General features: G+C 44.8%; 1 pseudogene; it reads left to right on the top strand.

Moving 5' to 3' along the window:
- The first annotated feature begins 2,980 nt into the window (after positions 1–2,980).
- LOC147954286 (uncharacterized) lies at positions 2,981–6,556 on the top strand (annotated as a pseudogene).
- Positions 6,557–6,790: the final 234 nt, after the last annotated feature.

Below are 6,790 nucleotides of genomic sequence, written 5' to 3' on the forward strand. Positions count from 1 at the left end.
CAGGAATATTCTCCCAATGTTATCTTATTAAAAAGAAAGGAAATGTTTGTTCGGTAGATCGCCTTGCTTTTCTTTCACATTGGGGTTTAGTGGCAGCAAGAGGCAAGCAACTCTCTTCCGGCAGAAGCTAGCTTTGTTTACACGCTTACCTTTCTCTCCATGAATGTAATGAGCCCTATTTAGTAAGTGGGGCAAGTCAGGCAGTAGATAGCTAATATGAACGGATCTTGCAATGGATTATGCCAGAGTGAACTATTTCATCTTTTTATTGTAATTCAAAAAGCATTGGAAATATGCATCATCGATGTGAAAAGCCATTGCTGGGTGACTCGCACAAGTCCTTTCTTTTTGAATGAGGAAAAGAGGCGCATAATCGATTCCGGATTGCCCGGTGCCGACTTCCTTTCTTAAGCCAATGCACGCGGGACAGCTGCTAGAGCTCGAGGGCTTTCCCTTTCCTACTCCGACGATGCATCAACAGCGGGTACTTGCCTGTTTACATTCTGTGCTCCTTGAGTCGCAACTCATCCCTGCCGTCCTCATGCGCCGCACTCGCCGTCTTCAGCGCCTACTCATTTATTGATAACAGAGGGGACCCCAGGCACATTGAATGGAATTTCATTGATGGAAGCTCAGGATTTGCTTCCAAATCTGCCACTTTAGGAGTTTTCTTTTCCGTAAGCCAATATCGGCCTAGAAGATCGCACAATCAGTGGGGTAACAAAGATCGAACCCTGGGCTGCCGTTCCAGTACAAGTTTTTACCGTTAGAATAGGAAAAGCCGGGTCAAGAGGGAAAAGGAACCGTGGCACTTCACGTAAAGAGAAGCTTTGTCTGAGCTGAGAAACGCTCTGGCTAAACACCTTCCTCCGAGCAAACGCAGACCTATTCATTCGCGTGGCTTAAGAAACAGGAAAAGCACGACCAATTGGGGTGGGGTAGGCACGGCAGCTTCTCTAAAGCACGGCAGCACTGAAGCACATTTATCGCGGGTTCACATATAATATTTGTAGGGTCACCAGACCTAACGAGTGGAGTCATGGTTCCGCTTGACCTGAAAGAATGGTTGAGAGCCCCTAGCCGAATGAAACAGATCGCGCATTCTTTTCCAACTGAAGGTGCACTTTTCGCTGTTAAAGTATCAATTCACCACTGGCCATATGAAAAACTTAACTATCTTGAGCTTGAGCTCGACAAAGACTATTTCTAGGAGATAGACGCTGTTTTGCCTCACTTTGATCCAGTTGGTTCCTGAACAGGAAGGGGGATAGGTAGGTGGAGGATGCAACGAAAGGTCTCACTGGCTGGCGCCAGGAGGAGATATTGAAGGAAGAAGTGGTGATTAGAGAAGAATGGCAATGGCGTAGATCATTCTTAATTCCATCTTTTCACCCTTCCGCACCCCCTATTTAGTAAGTGGAGATAAATACGAATTTATATCCGGTAAGCGCTAAGAAAGTAAGAGCGACCTAAACCCTATCATTTATTTTTTAGAGTAAGAAACACCGGTTTTGAAAGAATCAATGGTTTCGCAATCCATTTCCGCTTAGGTCAAGTTTCCTCAACATTATGGGTGAGGTGGAAGACCAGCAGCATCAAGCTCGGTGACAATCAGGTAACAAACAGCTCGCAGTCATGTCTCTAAGCAGGGATCACCTTCTAGTATTATGAATATGGTACCTACCCCTATTTAATGCTGTCTACAGAGAGATCGGAGAAAGCTAGCACTAGAGCTGGTAGAAGAAAAGACTGGACTGCCGGGACTTGATTTCTCTCTCCATGTTTATCTATGTCAATTCGATAGCGCTTAGTACTGGATTAGAGGAAAAGGGGCTGCTGAGGCTGGTGGATAAGATCAAGCCTTGCCTTTTCCCTTTTTAAAGTGGGCATCCTCTTTTCTTTGGAAAGTAACTAGACAAGACCTGGCGAAAAAGAAGGGTTGGTTCGGTGAAGTTCGCTATTATAATTGTTCAGGCGAGAAAGTCTTTCGAAATCAAGTTATAGGAGTAGCTTACCAGCGCCCTCTTCTTCACTGCCTGTGTCAGACCCGCGTAAATGATCTGATGAGGGTGTGTTGAAAAACACTGTTAATAAGATAGTCCTATTCGTCTAATTCTTTCTTATTTTGGTTTTCGTATCACTGCTTCCGTTTTCTTTCAAGTCCTAGGCTTCGCCCTTTGTTTGGCTTCGATTCCGGAAGTACCCATTGTTTCAACAAACCCACCTTGTTTGTTTTTAGCAAGGGATGCTGAGTCAAGTTAGGTGTCCTACGCTAGGCGCAATCCTCGTTTCAGTACTACACTAGTGGTATGACCTTCGAAAGGCGGAGAAAGTGGGGTTCAGGGCTTTAGGGCATACAATGGGTTATGGGGTCCATGGTACACGGATGCGCTAACCAGCGAGAAAACGCCTAGCGCTTAACTCGTCCGGTGCGGGTCTATTTCTCCCTTCGGGTCCTGTACACCTGTAAAAAGGAAAGGAGATAAGTTGTTTCTCTTTAGAAAGCTAAGTAAGGCTAAAGCTCTGTTTCCATTCCTGTTTATAAAAAAGAATGCTAGCACGACTTTCAAATAACCAGAAAGGAGTGTAGGATTGATTCCTCACATGATACGCATTTCCATCTAATCTAGTTGGGATTTAGGTTCCTGCTAGGCGAGATATTTATTTAAAGACAGCTGGAGGTACGAATTACCCGATTGTGAACGCTTCTTACTCGCAGGAATAATCCCATTGTGTCCACGTATCCACACGATTGGTTTCTGAACCAGAAGTTCATTCATTTTTGATCGAGAAACATGGCGCAGGTGTCAGATTGGAGTGATTATTGAGACGTGGTATGAGCGAACAGAATGATTGGGGTTTGGGGTAGTAACACCAAAAGAAGCGTTAGTTGTTGTCTCGGATTGAGAAGCAGTGGCATCTTTAGCGGTCAATGCCCACGAAGGAAGGTCTTTTCTCACTCATTATTTAGATTAGTTAGCCGTGTGCACCTCTTCTTTTTTCCTTTCAGAATAGAAGATGGGGTTGTACCTGTCATCTCTTGATACCAGTATTCTAGCTTATGGTTCCTTTGTCGGTTTCCCCTGACCATACATATCTACTTCGGCGTGTAAAGAAGCTGCTCCGCTGATTACCCACCAACAGATGCTTTTGGCGCTCCTACCTTTTCCCTGGGATGAGTCTCCAAAGCGGGTCACTAATAGCTTCGGTGTGCAGGAAACTATGGCCACACCCTTTCCTACTCTAAAGCCGCTGCCCTTACTAAATAGTGAAGCCGTGCATACGTTTCCTCACTCAATCCGTCTGGTAGCAGAAGCCCTTTACCTAGGGTAGGGCTTCACGAGGTTTAAGTTTAAGATTATTGATAGAATCAACGAATCTCACTTCTAATGGGCTTTACTACACTACCAGAGGAGTACAAGTTTGAAACGGGCAGCAGCTGCACACTACCTATGCAATAAATCAAGACGAAAGCAGGGCGCTTAGGACACTGGATTGGAAACTTAGACTGCCTTCCCTCTTTACTCGCTTGTTCCACTTGGTATTCACAATCAAAGGTCTCCCCAACCATTATAACAAGAACCAACCGTTGGATAGGGCCACCGCTCGATGGGTTGGATCCTGCTCACCACGCGGAAAACAACCATACAATTTAGTAATTCCGGGGCTTACTATTCAAGGGCAAATCAAGTAGAATTGTGTATATAGATGAAAAAGGAGAATGGCGAAGAAAGTCAATTTGTCCAAAGCACGGTGCCGACCTCCTTCTTTTATACTATACGAACGAGAATTCTCATTTCTTGTGAATGGGCCCAATTTCCCTTTTGTTACTGGTCGGGACGACCTAAATCCTATATCGGTTTCTCAAGTGCCAAATAGAATAGTTCTTTTCCAAGTTTGGGTAGGATTCCCGACACCAATCACATCTGTAAGTAGCAAAGATTTAAACAAATAATGAGAGGCCTTTATCTAATTAAGTTGAATAATACACAGATTGTAATAAAGGAGCGTGCTAACTGTCACAGATAGCGTGGAGATAAACAGCACGTACCGACCAAGTGTCGCGGTAGGTTGGCTGGTGCAGGCAGGTTTGATAACTCAGTAAGAGAGTATGACCACTTTGGGAAATCCCCTAGCTTTCGTCCCTCACTGTCTACAGCGTAGCCGTCATGGAACCCCAGTGTCTTCGTCAAGCATTCCACTCTAGTTTTCGCTACCAGTGTTTCAACAACACACAATACCGCCGGCCCCCATGCCACACATGTCAAATTATAGAATAGATCTCGAGTAGAGACAAGAAGACAGCACGCTAAAGCGATCGAAATGGTTGTACATGACTAGTCGTCTCCTGCGGCTCGCGATAACATGAATATCTCTCATTCTCTTCCATTCTTAGGCCTTCCTAAAATAAGACAAATATAAAGCAATCGAGCCAAAGAGAAAATCATGAAGCATCTAAGGTTTCCTTATCTTTTTACAATCTAGCTCCTCCGGATACGATCATGCTTAATGTTACTGGCGCATGTTAATGTCTTAATCTCATAATAGACGAAAGAACGATAGGGAGTTGGTATCAAATCCATACCGATGATGAATGCATTCCATTCCATCGGTTAAGTTGGTATCCTCAGGAAAAAACAAAGCAGCGGAGTACCCATTTTTACATGAGAAAGAAAATGAGCTGATTTGAAGCTCTGCTCTTGTTATGTTGAACAAACGCCCTGCGGGGCACGCCCTCCGGGGGTTTACGCCAGGAATTCCGTAGAAGAGAGTCTTGGTAAGAAATAAATAAAAAAGGTACAGTCTACCGCAAGTAAAAAACCCATAGCTTCTATCGCTGACGGGGCCTTTCAGGCTATCTAAAATACCACCATCGTAAAGGAGGATTCGAAGAAGACGGCATGACCGGGAGAGAGACGCAAGGATGGGACTGGAACGATTGAGAAGCACTCATTTATCACGGATGAATAAAAATATGCGTATAGTAAAGACATACGCCCCATATCTGCGGATGATAGGCTCTAATTGCATGTGACCAGTACGGGAACCGAGTTCATGTCTTTCCGGGAGTAGAGCTTGCGTTAAACTTGCTTCAATGGCGATGAAAATAGCTCAGTTGGTAGACGATGTCATGTGACAGCTTGTTTTCTCGTTGAAGCATTCTTAGACTGATAGCTAGGGAAGTCCCATTTTGCAAGGGCTCGCGGAGTAGCCACAGATAGAAATTATCAAGTACCAACCAAATAGTTCTTCCAAGGCTAAAGGCAGGCTGACCCGCTAATTATGTCGTAGGTAGGGATCTCGTTTGAATAAAATCGTATAACAATGAAGCGAGAAAACGTATGCGCCCGCAAACGGCTTTCGAGGCGATCCTGACCAGCAAACGAACTCAAATTCAAGCGACCCTCAAAGCGAGGGGAAGACCCCCATTCTTTTTGTCGAAATCTTACTGTACTTAAAAAGAACAATGTTGTTACTTCTTCAAATCTCTATTGTGTAGGTGTTCAGTCCCAGGTAGGAATAAGTAAAGGCTGTTTCTTGTTAGTCTGTCTCTTTCTCTTTAATAGCAGGTTCTTGGGTAAAAAACCCAGTCACTTTAGAAAGTCCCCCTTTTTTTAGGGAGCAGAGCTGAAAAAGATGGGAAATTCCAATGATTCTTCGTTCATTATTTCCAAGTGTCATTCTTTTGTTCATTGCTATACCATCGTTTGGTCTTGCGTTGCCAGTACTAATAATGGCATTAGTTGTCTTATTCGGAGTTCAAGGAATAGCCTTTCATCTTGGGAATGAGAATGTCGCGGATCTCAATGTTCTCGTCATGACCAATGCTCCTAACGAGGGTGACTTTCCCATAGACCAACCTCCCGTTGGCGGACTACCAGACCTCCAGCAGGAAATGGCGCACGCCGCCCATCCCGAAGCCATGATTTCGGAGTTGACTTCCAAGGTTGAAAGAATATTTAACGAAGTAGGCACTCCTCTTCCTTTAGAGGAGGGTGAGTCTGCGCGATCGTTCACTGAAAGTCTTATATTGTGGAATAGTGAGGGAGGAGATACTCTTCAACAAATCTTCTCTGATTATACGGAAGCCGGAGATGGAAGCGAATTCGTCGCAACAGCCACCAATCTGGCGAAGCGGTTTCGCCGCGCCGAGCTCGGTGAACCAGATTCTCCCGACCCCGATGCGCCTGCGGAAGAGCAGGAGGCTCATTCCACGGGATCCCCTGAAAGCACAAAAGCAAATGATGGGTGCGAACGAGGCAGGCCCGTCTTCTTCGAGGAAGCGTAAAAGGTGGGATGATGATTCAGGGTCCGAAGATGACGATTCGGGGGGACCCGGGGAATCTCCAGATCCAGTGGAAATCGTTTACGAAGGGGATGCACAAGGGTACAACTGGGAGGGGGATTAGGTTGGCCGCCAACTTCGCCTGCCTTTCTATCTGAGTTCTTCCCTCTTGATGCTTTCGAACGACTCCTAAATTTCACAAAATCCTTTTTTTTCTTTCTTATTTGAAATCCAAATCGAAATGCCTCAACTTGATAAATTAACTTATTTCTCACAATTCTTCTGGTTATGTCTTCTCCTCTTTACTTTTTATATTCTCTTATTTAATAATAATAATGGAATACTTGGAATTAGTAGAATTCTCAAACTACGGAACCAACTGCTTTCGCACCGGGGGGGCGAGATCCGGAGCAAGGACCCTAAGAATCTGGAAGATATCTCGAGAAAAGGTTTTAGCACCGGTCTCTCATATATGTACTCCAGTTTATCCGAAGTATCCCAATG

Source organism: Triticum urartu, unplaced genomic scaffold (assembly GCF_056163025.1).
Source record: "Triticum urartu cultivar PI428250 unplaced genomic scaffold, HENAU_Tu73 scaffold1550, whole genome shotgun sequence".
Taxonomy (NCBI): domain Eukaryota; kingdom Viridiplantae; phylum Streptophyta; class Magnoliopsida; order Poales; family Poaceae; genus Triticum; species Triticum urartu.